This window comes from Lathyrus oleraceus, chromosome 3 (assembly GCF_024323335.1).
Source record: "Lathyrus oleraceus cultivar Zhongwan6 chromosome 3, CAAS_Psat_ZW6_1.0, whole genome shotgun sequence".
NCBI classification, from domain to species: Eukaryota; Viridiplantae; Streptophyta; class Magnoliopsida; order Fabales; family Fabaceae; genus Lathyrus; species Lathyrus oleraceus.
The window spans coordinates 91699630-91718026 of NC_066581.1; the positions used below are offsets into that span (position 1 = coordinate 91699630).

The 18397-nt window shown below is 27.6% G+C and overlaps 6 non-coding genes across 6 annotated transcripts; all 6 read left to right on the forward strand.

The window, feature by feature from the left end:
* The first annotated feature begins 598 nt into the window (after positions 1-598).
* On the forward strand, positions 599-672 carry TRNAV-AAC (transfer RNA valine (anticodon AAC)). The gene has a single exon. It is a non-coding gene; the product is annotated as a tRNA-Val (tRNA).
* Positions 673-2220: 1548 nt separating this feature from the next.
* On the forward strand, positions 2221-2294 carry TRNAV-AAC (transfer RNA valine (anticodon AAC)). Its single transcript has one exon. It is a non-coding gene; the product is annotated as a tRNA-Val (tRNA).
* A 7176-nt stretch (positions 2295-9470) lies between these two features.
* Positions 9471-9544, forward strand: TRNAV-AAC (transfer RNA valine (anticodon AAC)). Its single transcript has one exon. It is a non-coding gene; the product is annotated as a tRNA-Val (tRNA).
* A 1816-nt stretch (positions 9545-11360) lies between these two features.
* On the forward strand, positions 11361-11434 carry TRNAV-AAC (transfer RNA valine (anticodon AAC)). Its single transcript has one exon. It is a non-coding gene; the product is annotated as a tRNA-Val (tRNA).
* Positions 11435-13244: 1810 nt separating this feature from the next.
* On the forward strand, positions 13245-13318 carry TRNAV-AAC (transfer RNA valine (anticodon AAC)). Its single transcript has one exon. It is a non-coding gene; the product is annotated as a tRNA-Val (tRNA).
* Positions 13319-15130: 1812 nt separating this feature from the next.
* Positions 15131-15204, forward strand: TRNAV-AAC (transfer RNA valine (anticodon AAC)). The gene has a single exon. It is a non-coding gene; the product is annotated as a tRNA-Val (tRNA).
* Positions 15205-18397: the final 3193 nt, after the last annotated feature.

Consider the following 18397-nt stretch of genomic DNA (forward strand, 5'->3'; position numbering starts at 1 on the left):
TTAACTAGAATTCATTTAAATTCTCAACATTATCTATTACTTATTTTATGAACATAACCCCTAATTCTTATTTTCTTTCTTTTCTGAAATCTATTTTATATAATATACTACTCCATCATTCTAATTTAAAATTGTCTTTAATGATATTGACACATTTCTTATATTAATAGTTAGTTTTGTTGATTTCCAATATAAAATCAATATTATTTAATAATATATTTTAATAATAGTAGTCAGAGGAATGCATATGTGGGTAAAGGTTTAAAAATAATGGTAACCTTGGGGGGGGGGGGAAATAATAATAAATTTTTCTTTGGTATTTTTAATGGACAAATGATTTGAAACAGATTTTTGTTTTTTCAAAACTGACACATATTATGAGTCTGATGGATTAATTAATTCTTTTTCACGAAAGGTCATGTTACTTAAAACCATATGAACTATCATTAAAATTGATATAATAATAAACTTTCATCAGTCAAACAATTGAAACATTCACATTTATAACTACATGTAAATGGAATAACAACTAATCAATAAAATACAATTACAAATACTTTTATTAAAACCATTTAAAATGTTTCAATGAAACATAGGTGGTTTCGTGGTGTAGTTGGTTATCACGTCAGTCTAACACACTGAAGGTCCCCAGTTCGAGCCTGGGCGAAGCCAAATGGTGTTATGACTAGTTGAAGAGAAAACGGAACAGTGTCATGTCCAATTAAACATAATAACCATAAAACAAAACCATAAAAATCGATTGCGAACCGCTGAAATCGAAAAAAAACAGCGTTTCAGAAGGTTCATAGTCTGGGATATAGAATAAATCATCTTTTCAAGTCTTATAGAGAGACTGACTCGTCTTTTTATCTTGATGAGTGTGGAAGTAAAGGATAAAATACTTTAACTGGGTGATTGCCAAATGTGGGAGGCAAGAAAAAGAATAGAAGTTGTTGAGAGAGAGAATAAGTTACCAAACAATACAAATCTATGTTATCTTTGGTGGAGGCCGAGTAAATGGAGTATAGAATATTGTTTTCAATTTATTATAGTTGAAGTGGAATTTAATGGATAGTCCCATACTACCTTTTTTTTATGTTCACATAAAAAAAATCGTTATTTATTTGTGTTATGATTATGTAGTAGTTTAAAGTGTCATAAAATTCTTTTTCCAAACTAAAACTTCGTATTGTGAATTAAGAGATTATGACTAAGTCCTATGAATAATCTTTCTATTAAAAACAATTTAAGATCAAATACCAAAATTCCTTGTGTTTATTTACAAATTCAATACTCACTCGTGTAGTACTACCATATTTGTATAAAATATGGAAATTTTATTTCTTTGGTAATAAAACAAATAAATATATCTTATATTAAATTAAAATTGTCAAATGAATTGTTTCCGATTCGACATTGGCTCGACTCTAGCCAAAACTTAAAACCTTACACTCTTATCTACACCAATTTATTGTTTGGTTCAGTTTTAACTATTGTTATATATACAATGAATTAGGTAGCAAAATCCAAAAGTGTTCAACCCATAATTAGGTCTCATACCATAATTGACTCTCACAACACTCCTATTTAAATATGTGATTAAATTCACTGTTAACTACTTTACTTAACTAGAATTCATTTAAATTCTCAACATTATCTATTACTTATTTATGAACATAACCCCTAATTCTTATTTTCTTTCTTTTCTGAAATCTATTTATATAAATATACTACTCCATCATTCTAATTTAAAATTGTCTTTAATGATATTGACACATTTCTTATATTAATAGTTAGTTTTGTTGATTTCCAATATAAAATCAATATTATTTAATAATATATTTTTAATAATAGTAGTCAGAGGAATGCATATGTGGGTAAAGGTTTAAAAAATAATGGTAACCTTGGGGGGGGGGGAAATAATAATAAATTTTTCTTTGGTATTTTAATGGACAAATGATTTGAAACAGATTTTGTTTTTTCAAAACTGACACATATTATGAGTCTGATGGATTAATTAATTCTTTTTCACGAAAGGTCATGTTACTTAAAACCATATGAACTATCATTAAAATTGATATAATAATAAACTTTCATCAGTCAAACAATTGAAACATTCACATTTATAACTACATGTAAATGGAATAACAACTAATCAATAAAATACAATTACAAATACTTTTATTAAAACCATTTAAAATGTTTCAATGAAACATAGGTGGTTTCGTGGTGTAGTTGGTTATCACGTCAGTCTAACACACTGAAGGTCCCCAGTTCGAGCCTGGGCGAAGCCAAATGGTGTTATGACTAGTTGAAGAGAAAACGGAACAGTGTCATGTCCAATTAAACATAATAACCTATAAAACAAAACCATAAAAATCGATTGCGAACCGCTGAAATCGAAAAAAAAACAGCGTTTCAGAAGGTTCATTGTCTGGGATATAGAATAAATCATCTTTTCAAGTCTTATAGAGAGACTGACTCGTCTTTTATCTTGATGAGTGTGGAAGTAAAGGATAAAATACTTTGACTGGGTGATTGCCAAATGTGGAAGACAAGAAAAAGAATAGAAGTTGTTGAGAAGAGAATAAGTTACCAAACAATACAAATCTATGTTATCTTTGGTGGAGGCCGAGTAAATGGAGTATAGAATATTGTTTTCAATTTATTATAGTTGAAGTGGAATTTAATGGATAGTCCCATACTACCTTTTTTTTATGTTCACATAAAAAAAATCGTTATTTATTTGTGTTATGATTATGTAGTAGTTAAAAGTGTCATAAAATTCTTTTTCCAAACTAAAACTTCGTATTGTGAATTAAGAGATTATGACTAAGTCCTATGAATAATCTTTCTATTAAAAACAATTTAAGATCAAATACCAAATTTATTCCTTGTGTTTATTTACAAATTCAATACTCACTCGTGTAGTACTACCATATTTGTATAAAATATGGAAATTTTATTTCTTTGGTAATAAAACAAATAAATATATCTTATATTAAATTAAAATTGTCAAATGAATTGTTTCCGATTCGACATTGGCTCGACTCTAGCCAAAACTTAAAACCTTACACTCTTATCTACACCAATTTATTGTTTGGTTCAGTTTTAACTATTGTTATATATACAATGAATTAGGTAGCAAAATCCAAAAGTGTTCAACCCATAATTAGGTCTCATACCATAATTGACTCTCACAACACTCCTATTTAAATATGTGATTAAATTCACTGTTAACTACTTTACTTAACTAGAATTCATTTAAATTCTCAACATTATCTATTACTTATTTTATGAACATAACCCCTAATCTTATTTTCTTTCTTTTTGAAATCTATTTTATATAAATATACTACTCCATCATTCTAATTTAAAATTGTCTTTAATGATATTGACACATTTCTTATATTAATAGTTAGTTTTGTTGATTTCCAATATAAAATCAATATTATTTAATAATATATTTTTATAATAGTAGTCAGAGGAATGCATATGTGGGTAAAGGTTTAAAAAATAATGGTAACCTTGGGGGGGTGGGGGGAAATAATAATAAATTTTCTTTGGTATTTTTAATGGACAAATGATTTGAAACAGATTTTTGTTTTTTCAAAACTGACACATATTATGATTCTGATGGATTAATTAATTCTTTTTCACGAAAGGTCATGTTACTTAAAACCATATGAACTATCATTAAAATTGATATAATAATAAACTTTCATCAGTCAAACAATTGAAACATTCACATTTATAACTACATGTAAATGGAATAACAACTAATCAATAAAATACAATTACAAATACTTTTATTAAAACCATTTAAAATGTTTCAATGAAACATAGGTGGTTTCGTGGTGTAGTTGGTTATCACGTCAGTCTAACACACTGAAGGTTCGAGCCTGGGCGAAGCCAAATGTTTAAATTTTAATGCTTACCACTATATTTTTGTAAATTTTACAATGCATCAACATTAATTTCAAAAGTTAATTTACAATTTTGTGAATCAACTAAATAAATTTTATTTTCTAGAATGAGCCAAAGAGACATGTTGTAAGAGAGAATATAGCTACATTACATATTATTTAAAAATGACTAGGACGAAGAACGAAGTTGATTAAGCACTTTGAAGACTATAGACACATTGCGATCAAAACCGTACCAGACAGGCCGCTATGACTAGTTGAAGAGAAAACGGAACAGTGTCATGTCCAATTAAACATAATAACCTATAAAACAAAACCATAAAAATCGATTGCGAACCGCTGAAATCGAAAAAAAAAGCGTTTCAGAAGGTTCATAGTCTGGGATATAGAATAAATCATCTTTTCAAGTCTTATAGAGAGACTGACTCGTCTTTTTATCTTGATGAGTGTGGAAGTAAAGGATAAAATACTTTAACTGGGTGATTGCCAAATGTGGGAGGCAAGAAAAAGAATAGAAGTTGTTGAGAAGAGAATAAGTTACCAAACAATACAAATCTATGTTATCTTTGGTGGAGGCCGAGTAAATGGAGTATAGAATATTGTTTTCAATTTATTATAGTTGAAGTGGAATTTAATGGATAGTCCCATACTACCTTTTTTTATGTTCACATAAAAAAAAATCGTTATTTATTTGTGTTATGATTATGTAGTAGTTTAAAGTGTCATAAAATTCTTTTCCAAACTAAAACTTCGTATTGTGAATTAAGAGATTATGACTAAGTCCTATGAATAATCTTTCTATTAAAAACAATTTAAGATCAAATACCAAATTTATTCCTTGTGTTATTTACAAATTCAATACTCACTCGTGTAGTACTACCATATTTGTATAAATATGGAAATTTTATTTCTTTGGTAATAAAACAAATAATATATCTTATATTAAATTAAAATTGTCAAATGAATTGTTTCCGATTCGACATTGGCTCGACTCTAGCCAAAACTTAAAACCTTACACTCTTATCTACACCAATTTATTGTTTGGTTCAGTTTTAACTATTGTTATATATACAATGAATTAGGTAGCAAAATCCAAAAGTGTTCAACCCATAATTAGGTCTCATACCATAATTGACTCTCACAACACTCCTATTTAAATATGTGATTAAATTCACTGTTAACTACTTTACTTAACTAGAATTCATTTAAATTCTCAACATTATCTATTACTTATTTTTGAACATAACCCCTAATTCTTATTTTCTTTCTTTTCTGAAATCTATTTTATATAAATATACTACTCCATCATTCTAATTTAAAATTGTCTTTAATGATATTGACACATTTCTTATATTAATAGTTAGTTTTGTTGATTTCCAATATAAAATCAATATTATTTAATAATATATTTTTAATAATAGTAGTCAGAGGAATGCATATGTGGGTAAAGGTTTAAAAAATAATGGTAACCTTGGGGGGGGGGGGAAATAATAATAAATTTTCTTTGGTATTTTTAATGGACAAATGATTTGAAACAGATTTTTGTTTTTCAAAACTGACACATATTATGAGTCTGATGGATTAATTAATTCTTTTTCACGAAAGGTCATGTTACTTAAAACCATATGAACTATCATTAAAATTGATATAATAATAAACTTTCATCAGTCAAACAATTGAAACATTCACATTTATAACTACATGTAAATGGAATAACAACTAATCAATAAAATACAATTACAAATACTTTATTAAAACCATTTAAAATGTTTCAATGAAACATAGGTGGTTTCGTGGTGTAGTTGGTTATCACGTCAGTCTAACACACTGAAGGTCCCTAGTTGGAGCCTGGGCGAAGCAAATGGTGTTAACCTATTTAAATTTTACTTTACCACTATATTTTTCTAAATTTTACAATGCATCCAACATTAATTTCAACGTTAATTTACAATTTGTGAATCAACTAAATAATTTTATTTTCTCGAATGAGCAAAAGATGACAGTTTGTAAGCCAGCTATAGCAACATTAACATTATTTAAAAATGACTAGGACGAAGAACGAAGTTAATTAAGCAACTTGAAGACTATAGACACATTGAGATCAAAACCGTACAAGACAGGCCGCTACATGACTAGTTGAAGAGAGGGGAAAACGGAACAGTGTCATGTCCAACATGTAATTTTCAATTAAACATAATAAACCCTATAAAACAAAACCATAAAAATCGATTGCGAACCGCTGAAATCAAAAAAAAAACAGCGTTTTAGAAGGTTCATAGTCTGGGATATAGAATAAATCATCTTTTCAAGTCTTATAGAGAGACTGACTCGTCTTTTTATCTTGATGAGTGTGGAAGTAAAGGATAAAATACTTTAACTGGGTGATTGCCAAATGTGGGAGGCAAGAAAAAGAATAGAAGTTGTTGAAAAGAGAATAAGTTACCAAACAATACAAATCTATGTTATCTTTGGTGGAGGCCGAGTAAATGGAGTATAGAATATTGTTTTCAATTTATTATAGTTGAAGTGGAATTTAATGGATAGTCCCATACTACCTTTTTTTTATGTTCACATAAAAAAATCGTTATTTATTGTGTTATGATTATGTAGTAGTTTAAAGTGTCATAAAATTCTTTTTCCAAACTAAAACTTCGTATTGTGAATTAAGAGATTATGACTAAGTCCTATGAATAATCTTTCTATTAAAAACAATTTAAGATCAAATACCAAATTTATTCCTGTGTTTATTTACAAATTCAATACTCACTCGTGTAGTACTACCATATTTGTATAAAATATGGAAATTTATTTCTTTGGTAATAAAACAAATAAATATATCTTATATTAAATTAAAATTGTCAAATGAATTGTTTCCGATTCGACATTGGCTCGACTCTAGCCAAAACTTAAAACCTTACACTCTTATCTACACCAATTTATGTTTGGTTCAGTTTTAACTATTGTTATATATACAATGAATTAGGTAGCAAAATCCAAAAGTGTTCAACCCATAATTAGGTCTCATACCATAATTGACTCTCACAACACTCCTATTTAAATATGTGATTAAATTCACTGTTAACTACTTTACTTAACTAGAATTCATTTAAATTCTCAACATTATCTATTACTTATTTATGAACATAACCCCTAATTCTTATTTTCTTTCTTTCTGAAATCTATTTTATATAAATATACTACTCCATCATTCTAATTTAAAATTGTCTTTAATGATATTGACACATTTCTTATATTAATAGTTAGTTTTGTGATTTCCAATATAAAATCAATATTATTTAATAATATATTTTTAATAATAGTAGTCAGAGGAATGCATATGTGGGTAAAGGTTTAAAAAATAATGGTAACCTTGGGGGTGGGGGGGAATAATAATAAATTTTCTTTGGTATTTTAATGGACAAATGATTTGAAACAGATTTTGTTTTTTCAAAATGACACATATTATGAGTCTGATGGATTAATTAATTCTTTTTCACGAAAGGTCATGTTACTTAAAACCATATGAACTATCATTAAAATTGATATAATAATAAACTTTCATCAGTCAAACAATTGAAACATTCACATTTATAACTACATGTAAATGGAATAACAACTAATCAATAAAATACAATTACAAATACTTTTATTAAAACCATTTAAAATGTTTCAATGAAACATAGGTGGTTTCGTGGTGTAGTTGGTTATCACGTCAGTCTAACACACTGAAGGTCCCCAGTTTAAATTTTAATGCTTACCACTATATTTTTGTAAATTTTACAATGCATCAACATTAATTTCAAAAGTTAATTTACAATTTTGTGAATCAACTAAATAAATTTTATTTTCTAGAATGAGCCAAAGAGACATGTTGTAAGAGAGAATATAGCTACATTACATATTATTTAAAATGACTAGGACGAAGAACGAAGTTGATTAAGCACTTTGAAGACTATAGACACATTGCGATCAAAACCGTACCAGACAGGCCGCTATGACTAGTTGAAGAGAAAACGGAACAGTGTCATGTCCAATTAAACATAATAACCATAAAACAAAACATAAAAATCGATTTAAGCGAACCGCTGAAATCGCAAAAAAAAACAGCGTTTCAGAAGGTTCATAGTCTGGGATATAGAATAAATCATCTTTTCAAGTCTTATAGAGAGACTGACTCGTCTTTTTATTGATGAGTGTGGAAGTAAAGGATAAAATACTTTAACTGGGTGATTGCCAAATGTGGGAGGCAAGAAAAAGAATAGAAGTTGTTGAAAGAGAATAAGTTACCAAACAATACAAATCTATGTTATCTTTGGTGGAGGCCGAGTAAATGGAGTATAGAATATTGTTTTCAATTTATTATAGTTGAAGTGGAATTTAATGGATAGTCCCATACTACCTTTTTTTTATGTTCACATTAAAAAAAAATCGTTTTATTATTTGTGTTATGATTATGTAGTAGTTTAAAGTGTCATAAAATTCTTTTTCCAAACTAAAACTTCGTATTGTGAATTAAGAGATTATGACTAAGTCCTATGAATAATCTTTCTATTAAAAACAATTTAAGATCAAATACCAAATTTATTCCTTGTGTTTATTTACAAATTCAATACTCACTCGTGTAGTACTACCATATTGTGTATAAAATATGGAAATTTTATTTCTTTGGTAATAAAACAAATAAATATATCTTATATTAAATTAAAATTGTCAAATGAATTGTTTCCGATTCGACATTGGCTCGACTCTAGCCAAAACTTAAAACCTTACACTCTTATCTACACCAATTTATTGTTTGGTTCAGTTTTAACTATTGTTATATATACAATGAATTAGGTAGCAAAATCCAAAAGTGTTCAACCCATAATTAGGTCTCATACCATAATTGACTCTCACAACACTCCTATTTAAATATGTGATTAAATTCACTGTTAACTACTTTACTTAACTAGAATTCATTTAAATTCTCAACATTATCTATTACTTATTTTATGAACATAACCCCTAATTCTTATTTTCTTTCTTTTCTGAAATCTATTTAATATAAATAAACTACTCCATCATTCTAATTTAAAATTGTCTTTAATGATATTGACACATTTCTTATATTAATAGTTAGTTTTGTTGATTTCCAATATAAAATCAATATTATTTAATAATATATTTTTAATAATAGTAGTCAGAGGAATGCATATGTGGGTAAAGGTTTAAAAAGTAATGGTAACCTTGGGGGGGGGGGGAAATAATAATAAAATTTTCTTTGGTATTTTTAATGGACAAATGATTTGAAACAGATTTTTGTTTTTTCAAAACTGACACATATTATGAGTCTGATGGATTAATTAATTCTTTTTCACGAAAGGTCATGTTACTTAAAACCATATGAACTATCATTAAAATTGATATAATAATAAACTTTCATCAGTCAAACAATTGAAACATTCACATTATAACTACATGTAAATGGAATAACAACTAATCAATAAAATACAATTACAAATACTTTTATTAAAACCATTTAAAATGTTTCAATGAAACATAGGTGGTTTCGTGGTGTAGTTGGTTATCACGTCAGTCTAACACACTGAAGGTCCCCAGTTCGAGCCTGGGCGAAGCCAAATGGTGTTAACTCTAATTTAAATTTTAATGCTTACCACTATATTTTTGTAAATTTTACAATGCATCAACATTAATTTCAAAAGTTAATTTACAATTTTGTGAATCAACTAAATAAATTTTATTTTCTAGAATGAGCCAAAGAGACATGTTGTAAGAGAGAATATAGCTACATTACATATTATTTAAAAATGACTAGGACGAAGAACGAAGTTGATTAAGCACTTTGAAGACTATAGACACATTGCGATCAAAACCGTACCAGACAGGCCGCTATGACTAGTTGAAGAGAAAACGGAACAGTGTCATGTCCAATTAAACATAATAACCCATAAAACAAAACCATAAAAATCGATTGCGAACCGCTGAAATCGAAAAAAAACAGCGTTTCAGAAGGTTCATAGTCTGGGATATAGAATAAATCATCTTTTCAAGTCTTATAGAGAGACTGACTCGTCTTTTTATCTTGATGAGTGTGGAAGTAAAGGATAAAATACTTTAACTGGGTGATTGCCAAATGTGGGAGGCAAGAAAAGAATAGAAGTTGTTGAAAGAGAATAAGTTACCAAACAATACAAATCTATGTTATCTTTGGTGGAGGCCGAGTAAATGGAGTATAGAATATTGTTTTCAATTTATTATAGTTGAAGTGGATTTAATGGATAGTCCCATACTACCTTTTTTTTATGTTCACATTAAAAAAAATCGTTATTTATTGTGTTATGATTATGTAGTAGTTTAAAGTGTCATAAAATTCTTTTTCCAAACTAAAACTTCGTATTGTGAATTAAGAGATTATGACTAAGTCCTATGAATAATCTTTCTATTAAAAACAATTTAAGATCAAATACCAAATTTATTCCTTGTGTTTATTTACAAATTCAATACTCACTCGTGTAGTACTACCATATTTGTATAAAATATGGAAATTTTATTTCTTTGGTAATAAAACAAATAAATATATCTTATATTAAATTAAAATTGTCAAATGAATTGTTTCCGATTCGACATTGGCTCGACTCTAGCCAAAACTTAAAACCTTACACTCTTATCTACACCAATTTATTGTTTGGTTCAGTTTTAACTATTGTTATATATACAATGAATTAGGTAGCAAAATCCAAAAGTGTTCAACCCATAATTAGGTCTCATACCATAATTGACTCTCACAACACTCCTATTTAAATATGTGATTAAATTCACTGTTAACTACTTTACTTAACTAGAATTCATTTAAATTCTCAACATTATCTATTACTTATTTTATGAACATAACCCCTAATTCTTATTTTCTTTCTTTCTGAAATCTATTTTATATAAATATACTACTCCATCATTCTAATTTAAAATTGTCTTTAATGATATTGACACATTTCTTATATTAATAGTTAGTTTTGTTGATTTCCAATATAAAATCAATATTATTTAATAATATATTTTTAATAATAGTAGTCAGAGGAATGCATATGTGGGTAAAGGTTTAAAAAATAATGGTAACCTTGGGGGGTGGGGGGAAATAATAATAAATTTTTCTTTGGTATTTTTTATGGACAAATGATTTGAAAACAGATTTTTTTTTTTCAAAACTGACACATATTATGAGTCTGATGGATTAATTAATTCTTTTTCACGAAAGGTCATGTTACTTAAAACCATATGAACTATCATTAAAATTGATATAATAATAAACTTTCATCAGTCAAACAATTGAAACATTCACATTTATAACTACATGTAAATGGAATAACAACTAATCAATAAAATACAATTACAAATACTTTTATTAAAACATTTAAAATGTTTCAATGAAACATAGGTGGTTTCGTGGTGTAGTTGGTTATCACGTCAGTCTAACACACTGAAGGTCCCCAGTTCGAGCCTGGGCGAAGCCAAATGGTGTTAACTCTAATTTAAATTTTAATGCTTACCACTATATTTTTGTAAATTTTACAATGCATCAACATTAATTTCAAAAGTTAATTTACAATTTTGTGAATCAACTAAATAAATTTTATTTTCTAGAATGAGCCAAAGAGACATGTTGTAAGAGAGATATAGCTACATTACATATTATTTAAAAATGACTAGGACGAAGAACGAAGTTGATTAAGCACTTTGAAGACTATAGACACATTGCGATCAAAACCGTACCAGACAGGCCGCTATGACTAGTTGAAGAGAAAACGGAACAGTGTCATGTCCAATTAAACATAATACCCATAAACAAAACCATAAAAATCGATTGCGAACCGCTGAAATCGAAAAAAAACAGCGTTTCAGAAGGTTCATAGTCTGGGATATAGAATAAATCATCTTTTCAAGTCTTATAGAGAGACTGACTCGTCTTTTTATCTTGATGAGTGTGGAAGTAAAGGATAAAATACTTTAACTGGGTGATTGCCAAATGTGGGAGGCAAGAAAAAGAATAGAAGTTGTTGAGAAGAGAATAAGTTACCAAACAATACAAATCTATGTTATCTTTGGTGGAGGCCGAGTAAATGGAGTATAGAATATTGTTTTCAATTTATTATAGTTGAAGTGGAATTTAATGGATAGTCCCATACTACCTTTTTTTTATGTTCACATAAAAAAAATCGTTATTTATTTGTGTTATGATTATGTAGTAGTTTAAAGTGTCATAAAATTCTTTTTCCAAACTAAAACTTCGTATTGTGAATTAAGAGATTATGACTAAGTCCTATGAATAATCTTTCTATTAAAAACAATTTAAGATCAAATACCAAATTTATTCCTTGTGTTTATTTACAAATTCAATACTCACTCGTGTAGTACTACCATATTTGTATAAAATATGGAAATTTTATTTCTTTGGTAATAAAACAAATAAATATATCTTATATTAAATTAAAATTGTCAAATGAATTGTTTCCGATTCGACATTGGCTCGACTCTAGCCAAACTTAAAACCTTACACTCTTATCTACACCAATTTATTGTTTGGTTCAGTTTTAACTATTGTTATATATACAATGAATTAGGTAGCAAAATCCAAAAGTGTTCAACCCATAATTAGGTCTCATACCATAATTGACTCTCACAACACTCCTATTTAAATATGTGATTAAATTCACTGTTAACTACTTTACTTAACTAGAATTCATTTAAATTCTCAACATTATCTATTACTTATTTTATGAACATAACCCCTAATTCTTATTTTCTTTCTTTTCTGAAATCTATTTTATATAAATATACTACTCCATCATTCTAATTTAAAATTGTCTTTAATGATATTGACACATTTCTTATATTAATAGTTAGTTTTGTTGATTTCCAATATAAAATCAATATTATTTAATAATATTTTTTATAATAGTAGTCAGAGGAATGCATATGTGGTAAAGGTTTAAAAATAATGGTAACCTGGGGGGGGGGGGAAATAATAATAAATTTTTCTTTGGTATTTTTAATGGACAAATGATTTGAAACAGATTTTTGTTTTTTCAAAACTGACACATATTATGAGTCTGATGGATTAATTAATTCTTTTTCACGAAAGGTCATGTTACTTAAAACCATATGAACTATCATTAAAATTGATATAATAATAAACTTTCATCAGTCAAACAATTGAAACATTCACATTTATAACTACATGTAAATGGAATAACAACTAATCAATAAAATACAATTACAAATACTTTTATTAAAACCATTTAAATGTTTCAATGAAACATAGGTGGTTTCGTGGTGTAGTTGGTTATCACGTCAGTCTAACACACTGAAGGTCCCCAGTTCGAGCCTGGGCGAAGCCAAATGGTGTTAACTCTTAATTTAAATTTTAATGCTTACCACTATATTTTTGTAAATTTTACAATGCATCAACATTAATTTCAAAAGTTAATTTACAATTTTGTGAATCAACTAAATAAATTTTATTTTCTAGAATGAGCCAAAGAGACATGTTGTAAGAGAGAATATAGCTACATTACATATTATTTAAAATGACTAGGACGAAGAACGAAGTTGATTAAGCACTTTGAAGACTATAGACACATTGCGATCAAAACCGTACCAGACAGGCCGCTATGACTAGTTGAAGAGAAAACGGAACAGTGTCATGTCCAATTAACATAATAACCATAAAACAAAACCATAAAAATCGATTGCGAACCGCTGAAATCGAAAAAAAACAGCGTTTCAGAAGGTTCATAGTCTGGGATATAGAATAAATCATCTTTTCAAGTCTTATAGAGAGACTGACTCGTCTTTTTATCTTGATGAGTGTGGAAGTAAAGGATAAAATACTTTAACTGGGTGATTGCCAAATGTGGGAGGCAAGAAAAAGAATAGAAGTTGTTGAGAAGAGAATAAGTTACCAAACAATACAAATCTATGTTATCTTTGGTGGAGGCCGAGTAAATGGAGTATAGAATATTGTTTTCAATTTATTATAGTTGAAGTGGAATTTAATGGATAGTCCCATACTACCTTTTTTTTATGTTCACATTAAAAAAAATCGTTATTTATTTGTGTTATGATTATGTAGTAGTTTAAAGTGTCATAAAATTCTTTTTCCAAACTAAAACTTCGTATTGTGAATTAAGAGATTATGACTAAGTCCTATGAATAATCTTTCTATTAAAAACAATTTAAGATCAAATACCAAATTTATTCCTTGTGTTTATTTACAAATTCAATACTCACTCGTGTAGTACTACCATATTTGTATAAAATATGGAAATTTTTTCTTTGGTAATAAAACAAATAAATATATCTTATATTAAATTAAAATTGTCAAATGAATTGTTTCCGATTCGACATTGGCTCGACTCTAGCCAAAACTTAAAACCTTACACTCTTATCTACACCAATTTATTGTTTGGTTCAGTTTTAACTATTGTTATATATACAATGAATTAGGTAGCAAAATCCAAAAGTGTTCAACCCATAATTAGGTCTCATACCATAATTGACTCTCACAACACTCCTATTTAAATATGTGATTAAATTCACTGTTAACTACTTTACTTAACTAGAATTCATTTAAATTCTCAACATTATCTATTACTTATTTTATGAACATAACCCCTAATTCTTATTTTCTTTCTTTTCTGAAATCTATTTTATATAAATATACTACTCCATCATTCTAATTAAAATTGTCTTTAATGATATTGACACATTTCTTATATTAATAGTTAGTTTTGTTGATTTCCAATATAAATCAATATTATTTAATAATATTTTTTAATAATAGTAGTCAGAGGAATGCATATGTGGGTAAAGGTTTAAAAATAATGGTAACCTTGGGGGTGGGGGAAATAATAATAAATTTTTCTTTGGTATTTTTAATGGACAAATGATTTGAAACAGATTTTTGTTTTTTCAAAACTGACACATATTATGAGTCTGATGGATTAATTAATTCTTTTTCACGAAAGGTCATGTTACTTAAAACCATATGAACTATCATTAAAATTGATATAATAATAAACTTTCATCAGTCAAACAATTGAAACATTAACATTTATAACTACATGTAAATGGAATAACAACTAATCAATAAAATACAATTACAAATACTTTTATTAAAACCATTTAAAATGTTTCAATGAAACATAGGTGGTTTGGTGGTGTAGTTGGTTATCACGTCAGTCTAACACACTGAAGGTCCCCAGTTCGAGCCTGGGCGAAGCCAAGTGGTGTTAACTTTAATTTAAATTTTAATGCTTACCACTATATTTTGTAAATTTTACAATGCATCAACATTAATTTCAAAAGTTAATTTACAATTTTGTGAATCAACTAAATAAATTTTATTTTCTAGAATGAGCCAAAGAGACATGTTGTAAGAGAGAATATAGCTACATTACATATTATTTAAAAATGACTAGGACGAAGAACGAAGTTGATTAAGCACTTTGAAGACTATAGACACATTGCGATCAAAACCGTACCAGACAGGCCGCTATGACTAGTTGAAGAGAAAACGGAACAGTGTCATGTCCAATTAAACATAATAACCCATAAAACAAAACCATAAAAATCGATTGCGAACCGCTGAAATCGAAAAAACAGCGTTTCAGAAGGTTCATAGTCTGGGATATAGAATAAATCATCTTTTCAAGTCTTATAGAGAGACTGACTCGTCTTTTTATCTTGATGAGTGTGGAAGTAAAGGAAAAATACTTTAACTGGGTGATTGCCAAATGTGGGAGGCAAGAAAAAGAATAGAAGTTGTTGAGAAGAGAATAAGTTACCAAACAATACAAATCTATGTTATCTTTGGTGGAGGCCGAGTAAATGGAGTATAGAATATTGTTTTCAATTTATTATAGTTGAAGTGGAATTTAATGGATAGTCCCATACTACCTTTTTTTTATGTTCACATAAAAAAAATCGTTATTTATTTGTTTATGATTATGTAGTAGTTTAAAGTGTCATAAAATTCTTTTTCCAAACTAAAACTTCGTATTGTGAATTAAGAGATTATGACTAAGTCCTATGAATAATCTTTCTATTAAAAACAATTTAAGATCAAATACCAAATTTATTCCTTGTGTTTATTTACAAATTCAATACTCACTCGTGTAGTACTACCATATTTGTATAAAATATGGAAATTTTATTTCTTTGGTAATAAAACAAATAAATATATCTTATATTAAATTAAAATTGTCAAATGAATTGTTTCCGATTCGACATTGGCTCGACTCTAGCCAAAACTTAAAACCTTACACTCTTATCTACACCAATTTATTGTTTGGTTCAGTTTTAACTATTGTTATATATACAATGAATTAGGTAGCAAAATCCAAAAGTGTTCAACCCATAATTAGGTCTCATACCATAATTGACTCTCACAACACTCCTATTTAAATATGTGATTAAATTCACTGTTAACTACTTTACTTAACTAGAATTCATTTAAATTCTCAACATTATCTATTACTTATTTATGAACATAACCCCTAATTCTTATTTTCTTTCTTTTCTGAAATCTATTTTATATAAATATACTACTCCATCATTCTAATTTAAAATTGTCTTTAACGATATTGACTCATTTCTTATATTAATAGTTAGTTTTGTTGATTTCCAATATAAAATCAATATTATTTAATAATATATTTTTAATAATAGTAGTCAGAGGAATGCATATGTGGGTAAAGGTTTAAAAAATAATGGTAACCTTGGGGGGTGGGGGGAAATAATAATAAATTTTCTTCGGTATTTTTAATGGACAAATGATTTGAAACAGATTTTTGTTTTTTCAAAACTGACACATATTATGAGTCTGATGGATTAATTAATTCTTTTTCACGAAAGGTCATGTTACTTAAAACCATATGAACTATCATTAAAATTGATATAATAATAAACTTTCATCAGTCAAACAATTGAAACATTCACATTTATAACTACATGTAAATGGAATAACAACTAATCAATAAAATACAATTACAAATACTTTTATTAAAACCATTTAAAATGTTTCAATGAAACATAGGTGGTTTGGTGGTGTAGTTGGTTATCACGTCAGTCTAACACACTGAAGGTCCCCAGATATAGCTACATTACTTTTTTAAAAATGACTAGGACGAAGAACGAAGTTGATTAACACTTTGAAGACTATAGACACATTGCGATCAAAACCGTACCAGAGAGGCCGCTATGACTAGTTGAAGAGAAAACGGAACAGTGTCATGTCCATTTAAACATAATAACCTATAAAACAAAACCATAAAAATCGATTGCGAACCGCTGAAATCGAAAAAAATCAGCGTTTCAGAAGGTTCATAGTCTGGGATATAGAATAAATCATCTTTTCAAGTCTTTAAGAGAGACTGACTCGTCTTTTTATCTTGATGAGTGTGGAAGTAAAGGATAAAATACTTTAACTGGGTGATTGCCAAATGTGGGAGGTAAGAAAAAGAATAGAAGTTGTTGAAAAGAGAATAAGTTACCAAACAATACAAATCTATGTTATCTTTGGTGGAGGCCGAGTAAATGGAGTATAGAATATTGTTTTCAATTTATTATAGTTGAAGTGGAATTTTATGGATAGTCCCATACTACCTTTTTTTTTATGTTCACATTAAAAAAAATCATTATTTATTTGTGTTATGATTATGTAGTAGTTTAAAGTGTCATAAAATTCTTTTTCCAAACTAAAACTTCGTATTGTGAATTAAGAGATTATGACTAAGTCCTATGAATAATCTTTCTATTAAAAACAATTTAAGATCAAATACCAAATTTATTCCTTGTGTTTATTTACAAATTCAATACTCACTCGTGTAGTACTACCATATTTGTATAAAATATGGAAATTTTATTTCTTTGGTAATAAAACAAATAAATATATCTTATATTAAATTAAAATTGTCAAATGAATTGTTTCCGATTCGACATTGGCTCGACTCTAGCCAAAACTTAAAACCTTACACTCTTATCTACACCATTTATTGTTTGGTTCAGTTTTAACTATTGTTATATATACAATGAATTAGGTAGCAAAATCCAAAAGTGTTCAACCCATAATTAGGTCTCATACCATAATTGACTCTCACAACACTCCTATTTAAATATGTGATTAAATTCACTGTTAACTACTTTACTTAACTAGAATTCATTTAAATTCTCAACATTATCTATTACTTATTTTATGAACATAACCCCTAATTCTTATTTTCTTTCTTTTCTGAAATCTATTTTATATAAATATACTACTCCATCATTCTAATTTAAAATTGTCTTTAACGATATTGACTCATTTCTTATATTAATAGTTAGTTTTGTTGATTTCCAATATAAAATCAATATTATTTAATAATATATTTTTAATAATAGTAGTCAGAGGAATGCATATGTGGGTAAAGGTTTAAAAA